Source organism: Tachypleus tridentatus, chromosome 12, assembly GCF_004210375.1.
Source record: "Tachypleus tridentatus isolate NWPU-2018 chromosome 12, ASM421037v1, whole genome shotgun sequence".
Classification (NCBI taxonomy): domain Eukaryota; kingdom Metazoa; phylum Arthropoda; class Merostomata; order Xiphosura; family Limulidae; genus Tachypleus; species Tachypleus tridentatus.
This window is the reverse complement of record NC_134836.1, coordinates 19,567,560-19,595,490: the sequence shown is the minus strand read 5'-3', so window position 1 is coordinate 19,595,490 and position 27,931 is coordinate 19,567,560. Positions and strand designations below refer to the sequence as shown.

The window sequence follows — 27,931 nt, the reverse complement described above, 5'->3', positions numbered from 1 at the left end:
ATTTTCTTAATAGATGTTGATTGCTAGTGAAGATTTTATATTTTACATGTTTTCTTTTAATATGAAATAATACATTACAATTAACCTTTTCTGTTTTAGCTTATGCCTACAGAGTACTAATGGTGTGGTCATCTTTTTTATTTCAGAGCCACAACTTTTTTTAAAGATGGAAAATGTATATACACAATTTTCCAATATACATTACATCAGGGCCAAATGCAAGAAAGGGAAATTCATGTCTGGAATAATACAATACTTTTCATCACTTGCAACATCCACTGCTGGTTTGTTGTTGGTTTTCACTCAAATCCACCCCTCGTCTTCCATGCCCAGGTAAACCACTAGCCAACTGTTCATTTTTAGGTAACTTCTTAGCTGTATAAAATTTAAAAAGAGTACTGCTTAATCTTGGAAAAAAAAACAACTCCAAAAATGTATAAAAATTATTTCTAAATAATTTCTTTTCAGTTAAATGGTATTTTCAAACAAATCATCAAAAAACTCTGCGACAAAATACTTCATTCCATTGGAACATTAATGAACTCCCTCAGTGTTGTAAATGATAAACCATATTTTTATAGTTACTATTCAGGGGAGTCACAATTACTTAAATAGCCTGTTACAATTTGGTATGAGGCCCTAACTGGTTTAAAACTTCCCAAACTATTGCTAGAAGTTATTGTTCCTCATTTTTATTTATACCACTACACATGTTTAATTGCAGTCATAAAAATTTGCTTATTTGGCTAATACCACAAGCAGTGGACAGTTTAAAACTTAAGCAGCTTTATAGTGTACAAGAAAATTCATATATAAGAGTATACATACAAGGATTTACTTCCTACCAGTTATAAAAATGAGCTGAATTCTTATGAATGTTTTCATGTATTTTGTTCTGAAATAGAACCCAAGTTTGATGATCTGTTTGCCTTTTATTGCAAATAATCAAAACTTTACTTAATCCTTTGATCTGGGTCAACTCAGTAATGTGACATCAACAGCTTTCAACTTCCTACACTCCAAAGTAGGTTACAAAGCAGTTTAAAGCACAACACCCAATGATATTTTTAAAACTGTAATTACAGTTTTGAATCTGGTTACAGTATAGTTATGAACTAGATGTTTATATTTTTAAAAAATCTATATGCTCATAGCATACTACTATGATTTTATGATATACAACATAAATATGTGCTGTGTGGTATTAATTACAACAATAACAATTGTTTGATATTTAGTTTGTACTAAAGATATTAATTTTAACTGTTTGATAAAACTTGTTATAAAGTGCAACTAAATGAAAAGTGCAAAATTAGACATTATAAAATATAATGGAAATTTTGTAAGTATAGAACATCATCTTTCCACAAGCCAATAAATTTTAACCTTAGTGAATTTCATTTTTACCAAAAAATGCACAGCAGTTTTCCCTCTTAACTTCATTGCCCAAATTCAAAGAACATTAACAAAAGTAGAAATATTTTCAAAATAACAACTGCATAACTTAGAAAATTAAATAGTTCTATTTCATCTTACCTATAGCCAAAAATATATCATTTACATTCATAGCTGTCTTCGCAGAAGTCTCCATAAAAAAGGAGACCATTTTCTTCAGCATATGCTTGTGCTTCCTAGAAAATATATATCAACAAACACACATCAAGTAAACAATCATTTAAACAGTTAGTACTTATATCAAAAGGAATGACTGTGTTAAAAACACCACCATGAAACCTCTGATGAAAGAGAACATATTTATTAATGCTTGTTTTGAATTTTACACATATACACAAAGGCAGTTACTAGAACATTAAAACAAAACTTTTTTCAAAATACTTCACCACTAAAGAAAAATATTATCAAAGAATGTTTTAACAATACTGTTTTTAAGTAAGCAATTTAAATAGAATAAATTTTACCTAACTTTTAGGTACTTAATGGTTTGTACTTTAACACTTCTCTGCACAAAATTACCTGCATTATACAAGAATTGCACACTTTTATTTTCAAAAGTTATACTCAAGAAGTCAGATTTGTTATATTTAGAATCACATCCCTTGTTTTAAGGTTTCAGTCATTGTTTGTACTTATGTAGGTTTCTTACATATACATTTTTTTAAGGTAGTTATAAGGTTTTGTTTTACTTTTACCTTTATCATATGTACTTTGCGAAAACACAAAAGAAAATATGAAACCTTAGTTTGTTTACACAGTGAAATACTGTGATGAAAAGAAAACTTAGGGAATTTTAACTCAATAAAAGTTATAATTTTCCTACACTAAAAATATATTTCCAATTGATACCTCCCTCCTCACACAAGATTAGCTATTCTTGTTCAATGTTACCCTTTATTTGCAATCTTTTTTCTTTATGCATGATGCAAACCCTCTTCTCCTCCCTATTGGAATCAAGTGATTCCAGTGTCTCTCTCATGTAAATCATCATGTATCACCTTCTTAACCAATAGGAGCACAGTATACTAATATGATGAATGTGACTTCCTTCATACACTTCTTTCAAACTATCACTTCGAAGTTTGGCAGAATAATCTGGTGAGGAAGGGTGGGAAGTGTAAGAGAAGGGACATACCCTACTGGAAATACATTTTTAGCACAGGAAAATTATAACTTCCAGTATGGTTCTTCCCGTTTCTCACCTGATTAGCTAGAATTTATAACGAATATTAGTAGAGACCAGTGTGAGGGAATAACAGATGTACTTCCAAAATCATCCAAAAGATACTTTCATAGATGAGAGTCAGATCAGAAAATCAGAAGAGGGGAACCACACCATTTCTGACCAGGTATACTCATCATCCATGTGTGAAATGTGTAAGAAATGAGGGCAGAAACAGAAAGGAGCACATCCAAGTGGGGAAGAACATGGTAGAAAAGTGATCCTAATCAGAGAAAGATGTGGTAACTCAATCCCACAATGAGAAAAGTGAATAGATAAGGATGTACCTCAGAATGCAGAGTGGCTAGGACATTCTGGACCATACTCAGTGAGTCAACTACATCCAAAACCTCCTCATAAAGTACCAACATCTGCACAAGGGTAGGATGAAGACAGTACTGTCTTCACCTTAAACTCAAGAACCAAGGAATGGAGTACCACTCAAATTCCCAGGTATGACACAAAGATTATCTCTGAGTTATCAATCCATGAACTTGACATCTTATATCAAAAGGATGTCTACTGCATGCATTCAACTCCCCCAACTGTGGAACAGACCAGAACCCTTTAAATGGCAAGAATAACCCTGTACAAAGAGACAATGAGGGCTAGCCAAGAATAGAACTGGAACAATGACGTGCACCAAAACTATGACCCACAACAAAGGTGGAGAAAATCAAGGGAGGAAGATAGACAACCTGAAACCTGCACAATAACTTACATTGATTGGTTCACTCTAAATTCAAAACCAAGCCACAGAGTACTATCACCAAAGCAGTGGTAGGATGAGAATTCCCAATTGAAGAGGTGAACTGCAATTTGATGTCTCACTCCTCAATAACTGTATAATGCATGTTAGAGAACATCATATCATCTACACCTGCAGAACCCCACTGCCATACTCTGCACTGAATGGTCATTGCCATCTTTGTGTGGATCCCATTCAGGAGAGTGCTTGCAATGTCAACCACCTCATTGGCTTGGAACTGGTATGTGGTAAGAACACCTACACTCCATTAGAAGAAGAGAGAGGTGAAAATGCATTTAAGAGTCTAAAAGAATGTCATAGCCTGAGACAGCTTAATGGATGATCTTGAAAAACAATCCTCAGGGATGTGACATGCTATATCCATCACTGAACTGTGAAACTTACGTATCAAAACAAACCAGAATAACATGGGAAGGAGAAAAACCAAACATTTGGAAGGTAGTTCCTGCAATAAAGAGAAAAACAGCACAAACATGAGACAAAAAATTTGTTAAGACAAAATTAGATCCAGGAAACTCACACCAAGATAAGAATGAGAATGACTATCAAACCCTGAGGGCTAAAAAAGAAGATCAAAGTTCTTTGCTGGCTGACAAGGTGTAGGTTTTCTAATGATGGTCTTATGTACTTGTATACTTCAGGAGGTTGAATGCTACGCTGTTCAACTTTTATCTACAGGCTTCACCTGTGGCCCAGTAAAAACTCTAGTCAGTGGTGTAACCCTCAAAGTGGTAAGGTTAACTAAGGAAAGGTCTCACCAAACCCAAGTGTAGAAATAAAGCAACTTGAATTAACTGATAAATATGAATACAAAAATCTGTGTGAATAAATAAAATTGAAAAGTAACCACATGCAGCAATAAACATAAAGCACGTCCAAACACAAACTCTGCCAAGAAAGAAGTGATAGTTCAGTAGCAGTGCACAAAGGAGTCATATGTGATGTATGCTATGCTTCTACTGGTGGAGAGGCAACACATGACAAGTTGTGTGTAACACATGTTGCAATCACTCAATTCCAATAAGGGAGAAGCAGAAGGTTTGTGGCATGCATAATGAAGAAGTTTGCATATATAGGGAAGCACGGAACAAGAATACCTAATCTTATAAGAATGTTAATTTTTCTATAACATATTTTCTATTTGTTATCTCACATTATTATAAAATTAGAATGTTCAGTTACAAAAGTAGAAGCTACACAACTTGGCAACTCAAAATGCAAAGAGCTCATCAAAATTTTCTTTCATACAATTGCAAACAAACATCAAGTTGCATTAATTGCTTTAGTTGATATCCAATAATTATGTTTCACAGAAAGACAACTCAATATTTTTCACTGACATAAAAAAAATTAAGATCCTTCAGCTTGTTTGAAACTTAAAAAAAATCAAATCCATATCCTGGAGCTAAGCCTTTTAATTTTTTACCATTGCAAGCTTCAATTGATATAATTTTTATAATGATTAGCATACTTCATATTCCACAGCTCGTTTATTGGCCAAGTCTGCTTTATTCCCTGCTAATGCAATCACAATGTTTGGACTGGCTTGACGCTGTAATTCTTTAACCCATATTTTTGCTCGACTGAATGTATCCTGAAATTCAAATAGTTCTTCAATTAAGACAAACAGTAAATATCATATATTAAAATTAACTAAATACCTACTTCTAGCTATATTAACCAATATACTGGATTTACAACATTTTTGGTGATAATAGCACATATATTTTCTAGAAAAACAGTCTTTTATTCAACACTTCTTCATATTGGTTACTTAAAAAATCTGGTGGAGAATCTTTATTATAATTTTTAAATCAGCATAAGTTACTTTTTAAAGTTTAAAATTATAAATGCAAAAATCCCATTTTTCTTAAAGAAAAAACAAAATGACTGAACACTACTGTGTTATCTAAAAGAATGATATTTTGGTATGCATAAAGTGTACAGGGGAAGTACTGCACACTGAGAATGTACTGTCCTGCTACTGGTAGAGGGCTATAGTTTAATGCTGGTTGCAGCAGAGACTGGAACAGTACACAACATTACGTGTAGGGGTGTTTTATTTAAAGCATTGGTAAATTTTCAAAAACTTTTTGACAGAGGCATGAGGTATTAGCTATCTTTTCTGAGGAAAAGTGAGTGATGTTTCTGAATTACAGACATAAATTTTACCAGACTGTGCTTAGCTAACTGTGAAAAAAAAACCCACTAGAAATATCAGTAAAAGGGTATTTGTCATTGTATAAATACTTAAGTTTTATTCAAGTTGTATCTTTAGTCTTTGAACCTGACTAGCATTTAATACTCTACTGTATATTCAAAACTGTTTTTACAGAAACACTATCAGATGAAACTCACTAGTATGGGATATACAAAATAAAAAACTTAATCATATTATCTTAAGGGTCAAAGGAAACTCCTCTCTTCTAAAAATAAGATACACAACAACAATAAGATCACAGTGTTTTCTAACAACTGCTTGAAATACATTTTTTATATAATGGTCTACAGTTCTTATGTCTAGCTGCAATCTTCCTAGAACTGTTCACATAAAATATTTGTAGTTATTAATATTAACATGCAATCTGAGCAAACTATGTGCTTAAAACAAAACTAAACCCTAACCTGGCAACAGGAGTGAATAATATCCTCTCTTCACATTTCTATTCATAAATACTAAAATGCATTGTTTTATCAGTTGGGTATCCTCATTGTTAACAATATTTTTGCCCATATCAGTGATATTAATAATACCAATAAAGGCTTAATGATTCTTTGGTTACATGAGCTACACAAACTACCATTGATCAACAAATCCTAAAGTAAAATGCTGTAAAATTAGAGATGTGCACATTTTGACAGTTTCATTAAAGTTTCCATGTAATGCCCACATACAAATACTTTGGGATTGGGAGGGGGGCTGAAAATATAAGGTTGTGTAAATATATGGTAACGGTATGACCCAAATTTACCTTTTCCTCCATTCTCTTGAGTTAATATTTGTGTTTGCAAATTTAGTAACAAATATTTATTAACAATCCTTTTAACTTAGTGGTATTAATACAATATTGCTCAAGTCCCTCAGTTGTTTGTGTTAGAAGCATTTGATAATTTTCTTCTACACCAAAATTTCAATTTCCTCCTTTGGACATAAAAAAACAACACTGATTCTCACCTGATTTACAATATCATAAACCACAATTGCTGCTTGTGCCCCTCTGTAATACATAGGTGCTAAGCTGTGATACCGTTCTTGGCCAGCTGTATCCCAAATCTCAAATTTGACTGTTGTGTCATCAAGGCATACAGTTTGTGTCAAAAATGCAGCTGAAAGGAGAAGAAGCAAAACTATTCAGAATACAATAAAAACTTAGTTTCAAAAGAATATCAGTTACTGAACTGTTTCAAACAATGTTTTGGTGTTTTTATTATATAACAAGAGACCATTAGTCCACTAAAATAAATTAAAACTTTACAAATCTTCCTTTCTTCACAAAGGATTTTTGCTGTGTGTCGTACTCTATATTTCAAATAGAAGGTAGTAATAATAAACTTGAAGGTTAGTTAAAGGTAGGTCCAGTTCAATCTATACTTTGATCAATGTGTGTTACTGGGTTATACTAGCTTCAGAGAATTCCATTTGCTCATCAATAACCCAAAACATAAGTTAACCAGAGAGATAAAAAAGCTGGACCAATATCAAAGTGGAAAGTATCAAACATAGTGTTGAAGTGAACATACTTTGCAGTTGGTAGGTTAATTTAGTGTTTAATGGCACAAAGCAGCTAGGCTATCGGCACCAAATATCCGGTAAAAAGTTAAAAGTAAATTTAGTAAAATTCATAAAATGAAATTAAGGTAAATCAAAACAAAGTTTAAAAAAAAACAACACTTAAAGAGCATAAAACCATTGTTTACATCTAGTCTACAACGTTAAGAATAAAACAACAGCAACACAAGTTGTAAAGGACTTTCTGTAGCGTAACTCCAATTATCATAACTTGCCAGGAAGACTAACAGGTAAGTACAAAAACCATCGTCAGTCACCTGAAGTTGGCCTTTCCAGTCCTGGTTCCGAGTTATATGACGCGATGGTCAATTTAAAAAAAGGAAAGTAATGAAAAGGTTTTAAAAGATGCATAGCAAAATTATAAAAATAACTCACCAGGATGACTAACAGGTAGTTCAAACAGCAGCGTTAGTCACCTAAAGTTGGCCTTTCCAGTCCTGGTTTCGAGTAATTTAATGTTATGGCCAGTTTCTAATTTCAAATTGAACTAGATGAACTGTGATTTTTAAAAGGGAGCCACATTAAAAAGGTAAAATGTATAAATTAAAAAAGATTAATGACCTTTAAAAAGCTAAAAAACATTACCAAGGTGAACAGTGTCACCATCACCAATAACAATGTCTAACGTTATGGACAAACCTTGGGACAGAACATGTTTAAAATGTTGCCATTGTTGAGAGTCGTAACAATGACAAGAAAGTAAACTGTGGCTTATTGTGATTTGAGTGTTACACAAACTATACACTGGTGCATCAGTTCCAGATAAAAGAACACGAGTTAAAAAACTGTGACCAATGCATAGTCTAGTTAGAACAACTTCCTCTTTCCTATCCTTATGGAAACAAGACGGACAAAGTCCAATATAGGGTTTTATTTGGAAAAGCTTGTTTTTGTGTTGCTCACTCCAAGTCGACTACCAGCTGGCATGAAGCAAAGTCTTGAATATAGGACTATAGTTCATGTATGGGACAGGCACAGCAGCAACAGTGCCAGAGCAGATAGACTTAGCTGCAGTGTCAGTGAGCTCATTCCTGTGAATAACAATGTAGCCTGGTATCCAGAAAAACTGGATAAAAGTAGATTATAGAGAGAAATGGGCCAGTCAGTTTTGAATATTGGCAAGAACAGGGTGTGAACAAATGTGAAGCAATTCCACAGCTAGTAGAGAACTAAGCGAGTCAGTATAAATAGTGCAGTTTGAGTACTGCTTAGCTTCCATGTAATCCAGGGCAAGAGAAATGGCATACAGTTCAGCAGTGAACACAGAAGTTGTAGAGGGCATTCTGAGCACAACCACCAAACCACAACAAACCATGGTGGAGCCCATACAGTCACCTGATTTCGAACCATCTGTATAAATAGGAATGGAAAGATGGTTTGAAAGATGTTCAGCAAATAGCAGACAGTATTTCTAAAAAAACGTAGGAGTGTCTACTTTTCTCAGATGACTTACAGATAGGTCACTATTGGGGACTGCAAGAAGCCATGGTGGGATGGGCTGACCAGTGGATAGAGCAATGTTATCCAAAAAACAGACCCAATTCATCCAACTGCACCTGGATACAAGAGCCAAAAGGAGCAATGACAGACCATCTGTTCTGAAAAAGTATGGCCCAACAAGGAAGGAAAACACAACATCAGGTGGGATGCTATGGTAAGGAACGAAGTTTCAAAGCATATAGTAAAGACATTTGCAAACAGCAGATGTGCAAAGAAGGTTCATGAGACTCTATGTGTAAGCTCTGAATTGGGGACGTGCAGAAAGCCCCAGTGCAGAGCTGAAGTCCTTGATGATGAATATGGTCTAGCATCTTTAAGGCCAATAGTCGGAGTTCAGGATTAGGGTGAATACCCCATTGGTGTCAAACATGCATGCAAACAGTTTCAGAGAGAGAGAGAATTTAAAGCCGTTTGCTGTGGTCCACTTCAGTAAATGATTGAGGGCAGTCTGTAGCTGCCGCTCAATATACCTCATGTTTGACGAATGGCATAAGATGTGATAGTCGTCGACATAGAGCCCGTTTGAAACAGTGAGAGGGAGTTGTTCAGTGATGGCATTAATCTTTTTACTGAAAAGTGTGACACTCAGAACACAGCCCTGAGGTACGCAAAGTTCTTGTAGAAAAGAATGGGAAGTGTCGAACCCACACGAACTTGGAATCTCCATTGGTCCATTAAAAATTTTTTAATAAAAATGGGCAAATGGCCCCGTAACCCATACATATTGAGGTCTCGCAAATTGCCATACCTCCATGTTGTATCATGAGCCTTCTCGATGTCAAAGAATATTGACACAAGATGTTGTTGTTTGAGAAAGGCTTCTATGATTGACGTTTCATGTCGATTCAGATGGTCCATGGTGAAGCACTGTCATCGAAACCCACACTGGGTGGGCAAGAGGAAGTTGTTTGATTTGAGGAACCTAACAAGATGAGCATTAATCATCCTCTCTAAGGTCTTACAGAGACAACTCGTCAAAGCAATTGGACAGTAATTTGAAGGAATCTTGGGATCCTTCCCAAGATTAGAGAAAGATAGGACAATAGCCTGGTACCAGGCATCAGGAAATACATTCTCCTGCCAGATCCAGTTAAAAACAATCAGAAGAATAGCAAGAGAAGTAGGAGACAGATGGCACAGCATGTCATAGGGTATATTATCAGGGCCAACTGATGTACTGCCAGTTTGAGTTCTACCAGTGTAAAGGGATGATTATAGTCATAGAGACAATAAGCTCAATAGGAAAGTGGTAACTGCTCTGCCCGAGTCTTGATGGCTAAGAAGGTGAAAGAAGAAGCAGAAGTTCTAGATACCCTGCAAAAGCTTTCACCTAGAGTATTGGCGATGATCTGGGTATCAGCTACTTCCTGGCCACCAGAGAGCAAGATCAAAAGGGGAACAGAATTATATTGCCCACTGATCTTTCAAATCATGTCCCATATGACAGATATGCCAGTTATGAACTTAATCCAAGATTCTTTCTCGCTGTGACGTCTTACTCAACGAGCTGGTGCACAGGCTGCTGGAAAGCGATGTGGTTCGAGGGTGTGGGATATCTATGGAAAGTATCCCAGGCCCGTTTTTGAGCCTTCCATGTCACGTGATAGGCAGAAATCCACCATGGACAACCATACACTGGAAAATGTGTCGTTTTAGGAATGCATTGAGCAGCTGCTTGTATAATACAGTCAGTTACTGCTGCCACACAGTTGTCTACTGATGGCTGAGAGAGCAGTGAAAGAGAGCCAGTTTGCCTGATCCAGCTTCCACTGGGGCATGCGGGCCGGGTGGCATCGACTACTGCCAGTCTTTCTCAAGATTATAGGTAAATGATCACTGCCTCGTGGATTATTGTCAACCCTACATGAAAAATGGGAGAATAATGAAGGGGAGCAAATTGAGAAATCAGTAACAGTAAAGGACCAACTAGGTGCATGGAAATAAGTAGAAGAACCAGTATTGAAAAGAGAAAGATTGAGATAAGAGAGTATTCTACAGATTAACCTCTCCTATCAATATCAGCACTTCCCCAGAGGGGATGATGTCCATTAAAGTCCCACAGGATTAAATAGGGAGATGGCAACTGTTCAATAAAAGCATCAAGGTCTGATTGATCATATGTCTGTCCAGGCAACAGGTAGAGAGAACAAACAGTGATGGAATGACCCAAGGAAACACGGATGGCTATGACATCCAAGAGTGTGTCGAGTAGCAAAGACAGAGTGGGCACATGCTGATCAACCAACAGTGCCACCTCTTCATGCACTTGTCCATCACACAGCCTGTCATTTATGTACAAAGAAAACTGCCGAAAGGTGACTGTATCGGCAGGTTTCAAAAATGTTTCCTGTAAGGAAAGACATACAGGATGGTACAAAGCAGTCAGTGCTTTGATGTCATCCAGATTAGAACGTAAACCTCAATAGTTCCATTGTATCAATTTTTATTTATGAGCAGCTGAATTGGATGGAGCAAATCTGTTTATGACCATGAGTTTTTTCTTTATTGTCTTTATTTGAGGGAGGTCTGTTGACCTGGGTTGATTGAGCAGGTCTTTGCTGTTGAAAGTGGATTCCAGCAACTGAGAACGTGAACAAATGATCATTTTGCCTCTTGAGATGGGAGAAGAGAATGTACCTGAGGAAATGCAAGACCTGGAACCAAGTGGATCTTGGGGTTTGTTGAAATGTATGTAAGGGACAGAGATAAGTGTTGAAGTTGATTCATCAACTATTTTAACCATGGAGGTCAAAAGATTTTTCATTTGTTTGGAGAATGATTCTTTTGAAAGCACAGAGATCTATCTGCACTCCCACTGTAGTTGTGGAACAAAGTGCAGCAGCATATATCTGAGATGAGATGGTGGACAGCAATTTTCAAGCCTCAGGATAAGTGATGTAATGAATTGTTTTCAAATGCTGCACCTATTTTTCTTCCAACCATTTAGGGCAAGAACGAAAGTAGGAAGGGTGAGAGCCATTGCAATTGATGCAATAAGGGTCTGTTTCATACTGGTAGGCACCATGGTCCTTGCCACTACAATGAGAATATGTCAAGGAACCACAACATGATGTCTTTGAGTGACCAAACTACTCACACCGGAAACATCGGAGAGGGTTTGGAATGTATGATCATTTTCTGCAATTAACATAACCTATCTTGATGTTGGAAGGCAGAAGTGGTGACAAAAATGTGAGAATAAGGACATTGGTCGGCATCATAATTCCATCTTTGCAAGTGGATATACTCCTCACTGCAGAAACTCCTTGGGTGGAGAAACCAGCGAGAATCTCCAACTCTGAGATGTTTTTCAAATCCCTCTCAACAATAACTCCTCGTGATGAATTCAAAGTAGCATGAGGTGTAACCTCAATAGGTATATCCCCAATTGCCTTTGAATGCAAGAAGTCTACACTGTGTTGAAATGCGGATGTTTCCACCAATATGTCACCAGATCTTTACTGTCTTTGGAGAGCCAGCAAGTCAACAATAACTCCTCATAATGAATTCAAAGTATCATGAGGTGTAACCTCAATAGGTAAATCCCCAATTGCCTTTGAATGCAAGAAGACTACACTGTGTTGAAATGCAGATGTTTCCACCAATATGTCACCAGATCTTTACTGACTTTGGAGAGCCAGCAAGTCCCTCCAGTCCCTTCTGAATGAAAGAGAGAGACATTTACCCTAAAGATTTGTCTGGAAGTGAATGCAATATAAGAAAATTAGGTACAACAGGTGGTACAGATGGTGAGGATTGCTGCTCAGAATCTTCAAGATGTTGTTGTTTACCTATAGACTGTTTTTTCACTATTTTATTAAAATTTTTAATTGGAGTATCCATAATAAAGAAAGGGAAATCTCAGTGTCCACTTACCCCACCCACCACAGAGCCTTATGAAGGGATGCACAACAATGCCAAACAACGACACTGCAGGAATGCCAGGGTTTAGTGAGCACTATACCCAAACACCAGCATCAGATACAATGTCCACAACACCTGTTGAGGACATCCTACACTGGTACTTGGTTGACCCTAGCCTCAGTGGACAAGCCAAATGACCTAAGGTAGGCCACCCCAAGGCTGCCCATCTGTAGGATTAGGGTTGGACATCTCAACCACCAGGATCATAGCCTCTCTTCACGGGTTGCCACGCACGGCAAACACGTGAGTGGATGTTTAAATAGTAGAGGAGGTAAACTAAAAGAACAGAACCTTCCCTGGGAGGTCCCCTCACCATGTACAGTAATCCACACAGAAGGGTACTCTGCAGTTACTATGAGAAAAACATGTCTACTAAATAGGTGAAGTGAAGGAGAAGTGTTATTGGCCACTATTCACTTCATATTATACAGCCACACAACAGCATATATAATAATTAAACTTAGTATTCCAAAAACTGCTTAATTTCGAAGTTTAAATTCAAAGAAGATCCAGTTTAATTTACACTTTGATAAACATGTGTTATTGGGTTACACTGCTACTTTGCAGCTATTTCATGATTCGCTTCACTAATCAAGTGTAGAGGTTTCTCTTACTGCACCTACAAAGCAGATTCAGACAAACAATAGGTTGAGTAGAAGATAAAAGAAAAAAAAATAATACTCAGCCAAAAACAAATAAGCAAGGCATATATTTTGGGTAGTGAAACATGTTTTATTAGCACTTGTAACATTTTTATTCTTGGAATCAACAGACAGGAGTGTTAAGTTTTATTGTCATCCAGTTGACAAGTGTTTCATTTAGGCCTGGGAGTTGTTGCTAATGTCATCTTTAAGAACAACATATTAAGTAATCACAGAGAAAAAAATAATAATAAAAAAATGTAGGTAATGCACTTACACACACACACACACATTAGTAAATGTATAATTTTAACGTAATGTCGGTTACTTACAGTGAATAGGTTTTGTTTAGATTTCTTGATAAAATGTCCACATATCGAATACTAACCAAAAACACTACATGCATATCTACTAGCAAGATGTTTTTGTTTTAAGCTTTAGAAAAAAAATCCAATTCTTATTTTAAAAAAAGTCACATTTTTTGATAAAGAATACAATAAAATCCTTTACCTCCAATAGTACTTTCTTGATATTCATGAAACTGTCCTTTAACGAATCGAAGAACTAAACTGGATTTTCCAACAGCTGACTCCCCAAGTAAAACTAACTTGAACTGACAGATCTTACCCTGCGTTGCCCCATTTGGTCGTTGAGCTCCGCTTCGACCTGCCATTGGAAACTGTAACGATCCTATCTTATTAAAATTACTAATGTACAAAGGAATACAAAACTGTACAGCTGTTTCTACTTTTACTTAATGTATCAGGTTTCTAGCATGTTTGTGAAATCTTAAAACTATCATTTGTAGTTCCTTGGATCACACAGAAACTTTCCGTCACAAAAAACATTTATAATCAATACTACTCTATAAACATCTCTTTTCAATATGAAGAACAGACTTTTTCATTAAGTTATATTTGTACAAGAATATAAACACACAAATTAACATAATAAGAATTTTATGAAAATTGCAGTTTTTATATTTGAAACATTTCACAACTTTGTCATTAAATCTGTAATTTTAAATCTTTATACTGAACATATACATAACAGACATTACACAACAGATATTATGGAACTTACAATAAAAGAACAGGTGCTTCTAATTTTCACTAATCTGTTACTCCTGAAACTTTTGGTCAAAATTAATAACTCAACAAACCTACTTTAAAATGATAATTTCTATTGAAAATAAGGTATTACATTGTTACTAACACACTCAAGATACTCAAATTTGTAAAGTTTTCTTGAATTTGACAAATATCTGACCTCAAACTTAGGAGAAAAGTGATAACTCTTTATTGAACTATAAACGTATTTGTGTACCATACATAATGAACACTTCCTTGTAGAGAGACATATTAATTAGAAATTAGTATTAAAGAAAATAATTAAAATTATTATTATATTAGTTGTACATATTTTATACATATTCACTGAACTAAGGAACTGAATGGTGTACTTCAGTTTTTTTATCAAACAAGAAATAATTTTATAAACATTCTCACCATTTTATTTTATATAAATAAAAACTTTAAAAATTATTATTAATTTCTTAATTTTTCAAGACATGAAGAATATACTGTTATATTTTTTTCTTTTACAGCAGTGTTAATTTTTAAGAAATAAAAATATGATGAGAACAAAATAAATGACAGCAAGCTTGAAAGGCGTAACAAAATTCATTCATCATGAATAGTTTCTTCACAGTTATGTGAACCATCATTACTGCTAGTATTTTTTTAATATTACAGTTAGAAAAGCATAAAACACTTCCTAAAAAATTCTAACAGAAAACAATATTTGATATTTCAAATTGTGCACAACATTTCCTCTACGTCAGGTAAAATAAAATCCTAATATTACAGTATTTAATTTTTTTTCACTTTTAAATTAAATTTTACGATTCCCCTAATGTTCTTCTACCAATATAGTCAAGCACCAATCAAAATCATATCCATAAATTTTACACAATAAAAATTGGTAACTAATAAAAGTTATAATTGTCCTAAATGAAAATGTATTTCTGATAGGTACTTCCCTCTATTTGCAAATATTTTTTCGACCCATGTGACAAGCCTTTATCATCCCTCTGTTGGAATCCAGAGTTCCAATTCATTTCTCATTTAAATCAATGTCACCTTTCCACCAATAGGAGAGCACTATTATCGCATGATACACATCACTCTTTCTATGTGCAAATAACAAACCGTCACTTCAAAGTTTGGCAAAAGATGCAAGCACAATAATAAAGTGGGGAAGAAGGTGAGACAAGGGAAATACCTATCAAGCATATATTTTCATTCAGGAAAATTATAACTTCTGATATAGTACTCTCTCTCTCCTCATAAGATTAGTTTGAATCCCATATTGAAATGGCAGGACTGATGTGAGTCAATTCCCACTTGCTCCATTTGCACTATACAGCAACCAAAGAAGAAGTGCAAATAGAATGGGCTAACTGTGATGTCACACTGCAAGATAAACCAGAAAACCTGCAGAAGTTAGGCATGAAGACAAATGGTGCAGGATGGAATACCAGAGAATTACTGAGTAGTATGGATGAGAGAGAGACCAGCCAATGAAGTAAGCAGATAAGATGGAAATACAAAAGAAAAGACCAATCATCAACAGCCAAGGTTTGAGGATGGAAAACCATCAATCAAAATTGATGCAATTTGTGACTGGGGATGGAGGCAAAGGCACCAAGAAGAGGCATACCCAGATACAGTCAAGCTACCAAAAAAACAGCAGGATACACAGAGTGCTTTCAGTCTCTATTCTGATTGTCTTTCCCATCCAGACAATCAGAACAGAGACTGAAAGCACCTATGACATGACATCAAAGAAATTTTATAAGTATGTGCCCAATAAAGATTCATAGTGCAAAAATACAGGGATCTGGATCTGCACCCAGGGTCATTGATATAAACCATCACAGTAGACTTGTAAGAATGGATTATAACCTGCCAGTGCTGACAAGAGATTAAAAGAATTATCCCAAGTTCATTGAACAGCCAGGAGTTTGAGAGCACTGATGTGAATAGAAATCTCCTTTTCAGACCAAGGACCTAAAACCCCAAGGTGATCAACTCCTGCTCTGAAAGAAAGTATTTGAAAACAGATGAAACTAACTGTGGAGGGAAAATATAGGACTTCTGCCAATGTATGGTCCTTGTCCAACCACCAATGTAAATTGACAACTGAGGGGGAGGGAACATGAATAATCACACCTGTATGGCTTCAAGAGGGAGCTAATAAGTAGGACTAGCTGACTCCCAATTGGAATGGACAATATGAAGTCAGGTGTCCATGTATATATGAAAGTGCAGCCCCAGCATATGAATATCCAGAGCATAGACTTCCCACTAAAAATGCAGATAGGAAGAAAAAGTCAAAGATGGGAAACAGGGATGGGATGAACAGAAATTTTTGTTTGGAACCTATCTACCCAAATAGGTAAACTGAACCCACAACTGGTGTTCCAGAATTTAAGAACCCACCTGAAAAGTTATAAGATTGAATTGACCCAAAGCTCATAGGGGACAGGCATATCTATGCAATCTCCCAATGGGAGGAATGTTAAAAGCACATCGTAAACCCAAACAAAAGGGAACGTGGCTCAAATAAACAATAGCAAGAGATAAAACATCACATATCCAAGATATAATCTGAAATGCTTAAAAAGTACAAGAAGATGGGCATAAACAAGAGACAATGTGCATTTCATATAATACTCCACTTTTCTAAAAAACATCTTATGAATTGTCCACACCTGTGGTCAGAAGTATAGTAATAGGTGAGTAATATGGATCTGAAATGATAACAGCAACTTTGGAATTCATGATAGATACTAAACCACCAAATAATGCACAGCAAACACTGATAAAACTAATGCTCTCAAAGAGAAGTGAAATGGAAAAGCTGAACAAGTTAAATAAAGTTAAATCACTTCAAGGCTAATTAGCATTCAAAAGAAAAAAAAATATGTACTCAAGCACTGCCAAACAAAAAGTACTAGTTCAGTAGTGGCACGCAGTTACATCACATGATACTACTGCTCTTCCATTGGAGGAAATGTGACACATGATTTTCATGAGACATGTTGGAACTTTGGATTCCAACAGAGGTGGGATAAAGGCTTGTGGCATGCATTTGAAAAAAGTTTGCAAATAGAGAGCAGCCAAATATAGAAAAGCTAATCTTGTAAGCACCATATCAGAAGCTAGTTTACAACATGATTACTGTTAATATACAAATATAGATAAAAGAAATGCAGGATATAAAGCAATGCGAGATTGGATATTAAATCCAACACATCATTGTTTAAGCAGTTGGTTCAATAATATTCACTATGTTAATACTTTACTTCATACTATTAACTCGTTTCACAAATTTAATCACATTCAAAATGATTCACATTTTGTGAATATTGGTACACGTTAATAAATAAGTTTCAATAACTGGTGTAATATTCCAAATAAATTTATATATTATTCCTTTTGAACATCCATTAGAAAAATTAGTAAAATATTTAAGTTCCAGCATACAATTACTGGAGGAAAAAAGTCTCAAAGAAGTCTTAAATAATAATTAAGTTTAATTGTTAAATGAGGTATAAAAGAATTATTAAATTTTAATCATGTAAAATGTTAAAGTAGTTCAAAGCAGAGTTTATGCTTTTGCAGTTTTAATATGTTTCAGATAAATAAATATTTAAGTTGTAAATTCCATTATAACATCTTTAATTAAAGTTATTACGTGGCACTTTAATTATAATATCTTAGGAGTTCTAGTACACAGTTAAAAAAAGAATGAAGCTTCACTGCAGGTATGTGTACACTAGATTTAGAAGCAATTTAAAATCCACCAATTAAAAAAAAAAAAGAGCAGCACAAACTGTAATTACCCACTGGGAATGCAGAAATAATGTTGGTGAAAGTATATGACTGCACTATTAAAAACAATCCCATTAGTGAAAACAGCCCACACAACTTATTATATAATTAAAAAAGGATTATTTCATAAAGAAGAATACAGAGATTTTACACAGCATATTGAAACCTTTGACAAGAAGTAATTAAATGTAATATTACATGGTATATGAAAAAATAATATATATGTATAAAAAATAAATTATTAAATATTTGGTATTTAACTAAGCAAAGCATGAGTATTTTTACAGTATTCCTAATATTACAGAAACTAATTACAGTAGAATATCTTAACCCTTTTTCACCAAAGGATGTTTTTCTGAGCTTAAAAGAGACATGTTAGCTTAAGGAAATAACTGAGCAACTCAAAAAGCTCATTACCACTATTTTCTAGCACCTCATGCTAACCTGTTTAATGATCAGCCATAAAGCATGAGAGCATAAATCATTCTCCACCTCAATTTACCAATATATTTCTATATCTTTGTACAGATGCTTTAAGTGATATTCCCTATTATAGTGATTTGTTCACTCTTGTGAAACATGATGATACTTTGATTAAAAGTCAAATCACATAGCTGTTAAAATAACTAACTTTTAATGAAAATTTCACACCCATATTTAAACTATTAATTTTTTATTTTAATTCCATTTGTAAAATGTACATGTTGCAAGCTTCTAATCAATAATTTGTGTGGTTTCTTCAAAAGGATTACACAAAAGACTATGTAGTCTTTTCTTACAAGATTAACACACCACTGTCTCAAACCCAGTCATATATACATGTATATAGAGATACAAATCTAAAATAAATAATTTACATTTACACAAAACATTTTTTAAACTAATTACCGTCTTTGCATTCAAATGCAATAAGAGCTCAATATTACATGTAGTATCTGTAAGGAAGTAAATTTTCTTAAAAACTTAGTGTTTTCATTACGGTAATAGTATATTAAATATTTTTATTTTTAATTAGATAACTTATGATACAGCACGATGCTAAATATCAGAGTAAATTTCAAACCCAAAAATCTACATGTGCACTCCAGATCTGATTATTTCTAACTTGGGTTCATTCTCTTAAAAGAATATTCATAACAGCTATAAGCATAACTGAATTGTAGTTCTTATTGTGTTACATGATCATCTAGTATTAATACAAAACCTAACAAGGAACTATGAATTTGACTCATTATGTATCTGGTGTTCATCCTACTTCCCAACCAGAAAGATTAAACAGAACATTCTTTTTACAATTGGCTTTCAATATATATTATAACATTCAGTTATTAAATATTAAAACAATCTCAAGTCCATTATATTTAAACTAGAAACTTCTATAGTAACAAATTCTGACAAAAGGAATTTGTTACAAGTACTTCATATAATTAAAAATGGGATTAAAAATATATCACAAACAGCTACTAATTTTAATTCCTATTGGTACCTGATATAGCTTGAAAAAAAAAAGTGCATTCTTAAGAAAATTAGAAAGAATCAAATATTATTCATAATATGAATGTTCATTTTTCCTTATAATTTCTATAATCTTAGAAATAAGTATCTGACATAAAAAGCAAAGATGAGTGAAAGAAATGGTTTCCATCTTATCAGCAGTTTCACATTTATAATTCATCACATTTTAAAATGTTATTTTTCACTTATTCATAAGACTCCAGTTACAACTCTGATATAAATTAACGTCATAGATTGTAATATACAATAACAATACATCACCATAATAACAACACATATGATCAATGAAATCCATCTAGTTACAAGACTCAGTTTGTCACTAAAGCAATAAGTTTAGTCTGTTGAAACTAGTCAGTGTTTTATGTTTAGTTAGTTCTTTAATCACTTGTAGATTATTATGCTGACATAATTTTTTGTGAATTTGCACAATGTACATTTTTAAATATTACACTGTAATTCTCCATTTATCTTTCTGCTGATTATTCATTACTCCACAAAGTCCAACTAGAAGGAGGGTGAATAGGAGGAAAGTGAGTTCCTGAATGTCTTTGCAATAGCTTGATGCTATTTATCATTTACCAACTTGTATCCCTTTGAAAATAGGACACTTAGAGTAAAATAACATCTTAAATAAAACAGAAACTAAATAAAACTATCAAAATATAATATACATGGATCTTGTTATATTAAATATAAAGTATGATGAAATGATAAATATAAAAAAAAATCAATGAGATTTCCTTGCATCATTTGAAAACAAATTCATTCACAAGAAAACCAGTGGTTTAGATTTAAAGCAGTCAACCAGTATGATTATTTCTAAACAAATTCTATGACATTTTTAAACATATATATATGTTTGAGTGTATGTAACAATTGCTTATGTCCCTACTCTTAAATACCATGAAGCACATGCTGAAATACTTTTTCTAGCTACTCCATTTAATGCATTCCAATTTATCCATTAGGTCCAAAAGAGTGACAAATGAAGTATAAAATCTATGCTAACTTACCATATATTAAACCATTATAAGATATTGTTTCCAGTAAAAGACCCTATCCTTAAGATATTGAATGAGAATTGCCTACAATTATCAAGTAAATGTAGACAACTTATCATAAACAACCATCAACTAATTCCTGCACACATAGTACAGAGCTTAAACTCAACATCTTATGACACTAAGTCAAAAATCTACAAGTCCAATATAAAAAGTAACCTAATATTGCAACTATAATACTACACTTATTTTTATTTTTTAGTATTTTAATTTTTACACCAGAAAAACTAGTTTACTGAAACTTTCACAATCCAATCAGACTTCTCAAACCATTAACATTACTAGCTCAATGCTAAGTTTTCTAGTTTGGAGCTAATGGCCTACTATTAATTTTGAGTCTGTACTAGAGTAGCTTGTTACTAATAGTCCATCATTCATTGCATACCCAAAATAGACATAAATATGTGTGCAACAAAATCACTCTTGTAACATTTCTGGGAAAGTTTAAACAAAATACTGTTGAAAACATAAAAGGTGAAGAGTATGAAAAATGAGAAAAAAACAATTTGAAAAATCATAATACTTTTAAAATAATGATAACATTCCACAAACCAAATTAAAATATAATTAAGAGTAGAAACAGAAGCTCTGTTACACATTAACAAAATTATTTATTTAAAGTCAGAGGAAAACACAAACTCATATAGTTAGTATAAAGAGAATAATATAGACTTTTGCAAACTAGCACATACAAGTATTACTATGCATACATATATGTATGATAATATGATTGACTGTGGTGAAAAGAAAACAAGGTAAGTTTTATTCTAGAACAAAATTTGAGAATATGGACAACTAGTGAAAGTTAGTTCTACAGAAGATGGCTTTAACTAAAGGTCTTCAAAATATGTATATTAAACGTCTTTTTTCATTTCCGAAACAATTATATAGAAAAGGACAATTCTTCAAGACTGTCCCTCACATATATCCTTAGGAAGTAACTGTCAATTCTCCTCTTAAGCCCTTGAAATACACTGGTCTCTGCTAAGCTCAAGGTCAGTAGTTTCACGATGTAATGTCTAACATTTTGAACCAGAAATAATTTAAAACGTGGTTTTTTCTAAAATGCATTTAGGCTCTTCCCATTGCAGATATAAACCTGATCTTTTGTGCTACTAGTCCTCGCACTTTATTCCTGCAACACAGGGGAGCTAGAACACAATTTTATGTTCTTAAAAACTCATTTTTTATAACAATATTTTATTCAATAAATTGCACAAGTCAATTATTTAGAAATATAAAGTTTTCACAAATAGTTTATCTGTGACAATTATTAATATGAATTTTAAAAGTAATTAAAATAAATAGAAATTCAAAACTGAACTACAAATAAAAAATAAGAATTGTTAATAAAAACTATTTTTTTGTTTTTAATGAGATCCAAAATTTTTTGATTTGTTTGAGAAATGTATAACAACTGATGCTTGTGCTAAGTATTATTTTTAGCAATTTATCAGAAGGATATCTAATTATTGGCTTATAATACTGACTCATATAAGATTGAATCTGAACATAGAGGTTTTTCACTATTACAAAAATATTTTCAGCTGTACAGCTTTCGAGAAATGGTGGGTGTTTTACTGCAGTTCCTGAATATACACACTGTGAATGCAGTGTAATTAATATTAGTATTTTAGAATTTAGAGCTTTTTAAATTAGTTTTTTTTTCTCAAAGTAACATACAAGTAAGAGAATATATGGTGTCTATTTCACTTTCCTTACATGGCTTGTTTCATCCCAGTTTCCTTTCATAGGTTGTTCCAACCTAAATATATTTTTTATTCAAGAACACTCTTGTACATTATTTGTTATACATCAAACTTAAAACTTGTATTTCAGAAACAAAGCACAAACACAGTATGATTTACACCTTCTATGAATAACATTTAAGGAAACTAAAAAAGTCAATATGTCAATAATTTTTCAATATCAAACCTTTTGAAATGAAAATAATTTAAGAAATACTACTTACAAAACATGCATCTCTTACAACACTAGTCATGATACAGTACTTTTACATACATGTAGTAAAACTTGTTACATAATCAATAAAAGTGTCTCTAAGGAGAAAACTGCTGTTGTATCACTCACCTTTTATTGTTAGTTCTGGAAATGAACTAATGCACTTTACTCCACAGCACCCATTAATAATTAATTAGTCTAATACTCAAAACTGTGAAACAGAATACAACACAAATTAGGTGATGTCTCTAATACGTGTAACAACATCTTAAGCCTATTTGAAATCCTACAAGCATGATCCTAATGTTCACCTTAATTTGAAGAAACTTAGATGCAATAGGAGAGAAAATAAAAAGTAACCCTCAGGATGGCTGCAAATAAGTATTCATCAATGATATGCTGGGGCATACTGAAACGTCTTGTCCGTGGTTTATGACACAAACACCGAAAAATGCATTGTTTAGGGAACTGTTTTGTACTAACTCCTAAATATGTGCCTATTTTTATGGTGCCTTATTTTATTAATGAAAGTCAATTTTTTAAAAAAACCACAAAGATTATTAGGTTTCTTTGAATGCAGTGGCTATATACTCAGCAGCCAGGAATAATCTTTCAAATATTAAATGCCCAGAAGTTCAAAAACCTGAACACTGATAAGTTATAGCAACAACAATTATAACAGTAATACTAAATAACATGAACTGTAATATTGAAAGCTGATCAGTATTCATTATTATGAAATTATCTAATATTTTCAGAATCTTTCTCAGCAGCTTGTAACACACACTGATCCACACTAAAAAACAACAATGATTAATTTTTAATTTTCCAGTACAAAAGTTTTATTCAGATCATTTTAACGAGCTTGAAAACAAATCAGTTTTGTGACATACTATTACTCACTCTTATCACGTGAGAAGTGATAACAGCGACATTTAAATTTTTTTACTGCAAGGTATTCAGTCTTTGAAAAATCATTCCTAGCTATAGTGTACATAGTTTATCTTTGATGATATTATGAAAGAAGAGTAAATGACAATGGCTACTAAAATCTCGTACTGAAAATGTCGACTTTATAACGATTGTAAAAGATACAAACACTCTTCATGATTAGCTTCATTTAACCATTATGCATCACTTGTCTTACCATGAATGATTGTAACAGGAAATAAGTTTTTAAAAGAAAGTAGTAAAAGATGTATAAGCAAAATTAAAAGGTAACAGGCAGAATATCAGATATCTAGCTACAGTTCACTGATATTAAAATAATTATCTTTACACTAAACTACATTAGCAAAATCAAATTTTACCATTATTTCCAAGAAATAATGCTTATAAATTATGTAAAACTGGACCTTAAATATTCAGAGAAATGGCCTACGATGAAAAATCAAAAATGCTTCAGATGCTGCACTGGAACATATGCCATGAAGAAGTCATTTTAACAATTATGAGAAATACAATTTAAGATTGTTAAGGTTCAGGTGAAAAACTTTTAGTTTTGTTTGAATACATATAAAACTATAAAGGTACTTTTGTTTTTTCACTAGAATTATCAAGTTAAGGAAAAGCTTCCTCGCGCATGTGTGTTAACTAACTGAACCAAGTCATTTGGTACAATTTCAACACTCTTAATACAGCTAGAAATATCCAGGACTTTAACATCACTTGTAAACATTACTAATTTACTACTTGTGCAACCTATCAATGTTTTACTTTTCTTTCAGTTGTTACTAATCAAGATTCAAGTAATATTCTTCATCCTGAACAGTTGCTAGATAAATATATGATAAAAAAAGACAATTACATAAACTCTGAGCTTGTTGAGATATAATCCAGAAGTTTAAAGAATGGTAAATCTCCTAAAACACATAGCATATCCCCAAGTATTTTGAAGGAAATTAAAGAGTTATTATGTGAACCACTTACTAACATTTATTTGCAAGTCCTTGAATGGTGGAAGGGTAATAAAAAATTTGAAATTGATTAATCAAACTCTTTATTTTAAAATAGATAAAAAAATGTCCAAGTAACTGTCTTTTCACATACATTAAACAAAGTTACAAATTTTTAGATAGTCAACATGATTTAATTATGGTAAAATCTATATTTTGACATTCTTTTAATATGTTATTGTTCATGTAGATAGGAGTGACAGAGATAAAAAATAAAAAGACTGTCACAAACTTGTTTAAATTTGCAGATATTAAAGTCCTGAATGTTGCTTGCATCTTTACAGATGCTGCTACTGCTTTAGAAAGAGACTTACATTACTTGGTGGGTTAGGCAAATAAACAGTTGATCACTCTTAAATATGATTGCAGTTAATGCTTAAATAAAAATATAATTTTAATATGAATAACCTTAAAAATATTATGAAAGAAAAGAATCTCCACATTTTGGTTGATGTAACAGTGTGATATTGCTTGTACAAACTGTATTTTAGGTTGTATTTACAAAAATATTCAATACTGGCTAAGAAAAAAAAAGCTAATTTTATTGTACAAATCACTTGTTAGGCATCATTTGGGGTATTCCATTCAATTTTGAGCTCTTCATTTAATAAGGACAAGTGAATTGTTGGATAGGGTTTAAAGGTGAGCTATTAGTATTAGAATAATATATGGAACTGAAAAGTCTTCATCTAATGACAATTTAAGATTTTGGAATTGTTTCAATTTTAAATGTTAGAGGGTATGTGATTGACTTGTTCAACACTCAAAAGAAATGAGTGTTGATGCATCATATTTAACAGTATAAATGGTAAGGCAAGGAATACAAAAGTAACTACCTTTAACAGCATACGAGTCACATTTTGCAAAACAGCTTTTACTTTTCTAACAGAGTGATTGGTATTTAAAATGGGTTGCTTTCAAATGTGGTGGATGCAGCAAATTTAAGAAAGTTTAAAGCAAGACTTATATTTAAGTGATAATAGCTTCCTTTGAGTTTTTTAGTATACTTTAGTGGATTAGATAACCTCAATGAATAAAAGAGCTCCTTTTTCTTAAATATGTGGGTCACAATTATGTTTCAAAGCCAAATATCTCTCATGGGACATGAGTTTGAAACACTCTGACTATACCTTGGCACCTCCTGAATGTTTAATTATATTTAATTCATTATGAGGCAGCAAATGTGTTATGAAAAAGCACAGGCATTGGCCTCTGAGGTACTCTTCTAATAACAAGAGTCCAATTAATTAGTCTTTCTCCAACTGCTACTGATGTGATTTTTCTAACTGATTTTCTGTATTGCTGCTCATCAATCTTTTGGGTATTCTAGATGCAATGATACAGTACTACAGAATGAATTGATCAATTGGCTAGTTGAAACAATGTTTGTCAAATGGCCTTTAATTATAGCAAGTGCAAGGTAATGCATCCAAGATACTGTAATCTTGATCAAAAAGTTAATACAGAATGGAATAAACTCCATAGTGTGACTGAATAAAAGGATCTTGATTCAGTGTAGATTATTCACTAAAGACAGTACAATGTCATCAGTAGTAAAGCTAATATAATTCTAAGATGTATTTATAGGTACTCTAAATACAAGAAAAAAAAAATGTAATTATCTCATTATGCAAATCACTACTCAGGTTTCACTTTAAATAGTGTATGATGGTTTCTTTAGCTAATAAAGGATAATGACAGACTGCAGGGAGGGAGGAGAATCACAAAACGACTTCCAGGATGATTGTACAGGGTGGCCCGTAAGTCCCTACCCATCCATATGTTATTACGTTATATTCAATTAAGCATGTATTATAAAGTTGTTTCTTTTCTTTTCAGAGAAATATGGCTGATGTTGAGGAAAGTGTCTCACAGAACATGGCGTCGCATAATATTATGCAGTGAGAATGAGGAACAACACACAGATACACTGGACACATAAGATATGTGGATGGGTAGGGGCTTACAGGCCACCCTGTAGATATATAAGAATTATAGCTTAAATTATTTTCTCTTAAGAAAATATCAGTAACAGGTGATCGTACTGAGGCATACAAGATTATCCAGGTGATTGAAAGGATAGCAACCTTTTTTTTTTTTTTTAAGGCGAGTTCTGAAGAATGAAGACACTAAATCAATACTAGAAAAATACTGAATATGTTCCAGTTAATAGTCAACATCATTCTTCTACAGATGGCCTGTCTTATATAAGGTGTAATTTGCTATCACTGGTATTTGAGATAATCACTTTACTGTTTATAAGAGCTCAAAAGCAGAAGTGGTAACTTCCTGAAAAATAAAGGGCAAGTGTGATCTTTTACTTATTTTCAAGAGCGGGTGTGCAAAAACAGTTTTGATGGTACAAATGATCCATTGTTACCCACATTTTATAGTTTTTCATAATTTTTCCTACATACCTCAAAACCAAATAGGCATATGTTCCAATATACAACATTATAAATAAACTATCTTATTCTTTTAGTACAACCATCCCAAAACAAGCCATTTCCATGCACTTTTATTTAATTTTTCAGTTAGTACCTTTTCTACTTATACATCTAAGGATCCAGTGAGGTTCTGGGAATCTAACATTCGGTAGAAATTATCATCAAGTTACTCATTTCTAAGTTCGTGTGGTTAACCTGTGTTCGAACTTACCATAACTATAAGTGTCAAAGCTTTGTTAAAAATACTAAAAAAATAAATATATAAACTTTTATTACTTTTAACTTCTACAAGTTCTACAAAAATTTCTAAGTCGTCTGAATCATACTGATGATAGTGTAGTTTGCAGTGTAGGTATGAAACGCATGATATACCAACACAAAACACTCATTAAAGACTCACTGAATAAACATTAACAAGGACTACATTATTTATTAATAATACTGTTACCGCTACAAAATTACTAATATATTCGTCTGCGTGATCATACAATACGCAAGATGAGGATTTGGAAAACGAGTATTTCAATATCTAGTACCGCAAATTACATGCAAGTTAACAACAATCAACATTTCCGTTCCACTCTTTTAACGTCCTGTAAAAACACAATTTTTAAAGATGTTTTTTCTTAAATTAAGTCCAAAATTTATAAAAGCAAAACAACTTACACAATTAGCTTATTCGTTGATCAAACAATTTTAATGAAAAAATGAAACACACTGATGGCAAAATCAGTTTACTCTTATACGGAACTCAGCGTTACGTACACATAACCTCCCTTCACCACCCTCGAA

General features: G+C 33.1%; 1 pseudogene across 1 annotated transcript; it reads right to left on the bottom strand.

Annotated features, from left to right (window-relative positions):
* On the bottom strand, positions 1-27,931 carry LOC143235078 (ras-related protein Rab-5C-like; annotated as a pseudogene). The gene is made up of 7 exons (XR_013018913.1): positions 27,806-27,931; positions 22,498-22,540; positions 13,812-13,980; positions 6,622-6,773; positions 4,918-5,040; positions 1,537-1,631; positions 1-375 (listed from the first exon to the last, which is right to left on the bottom strand). The product of XR_013018913.1 is annotated as a ras-related protein Rab-5C-like (transcript).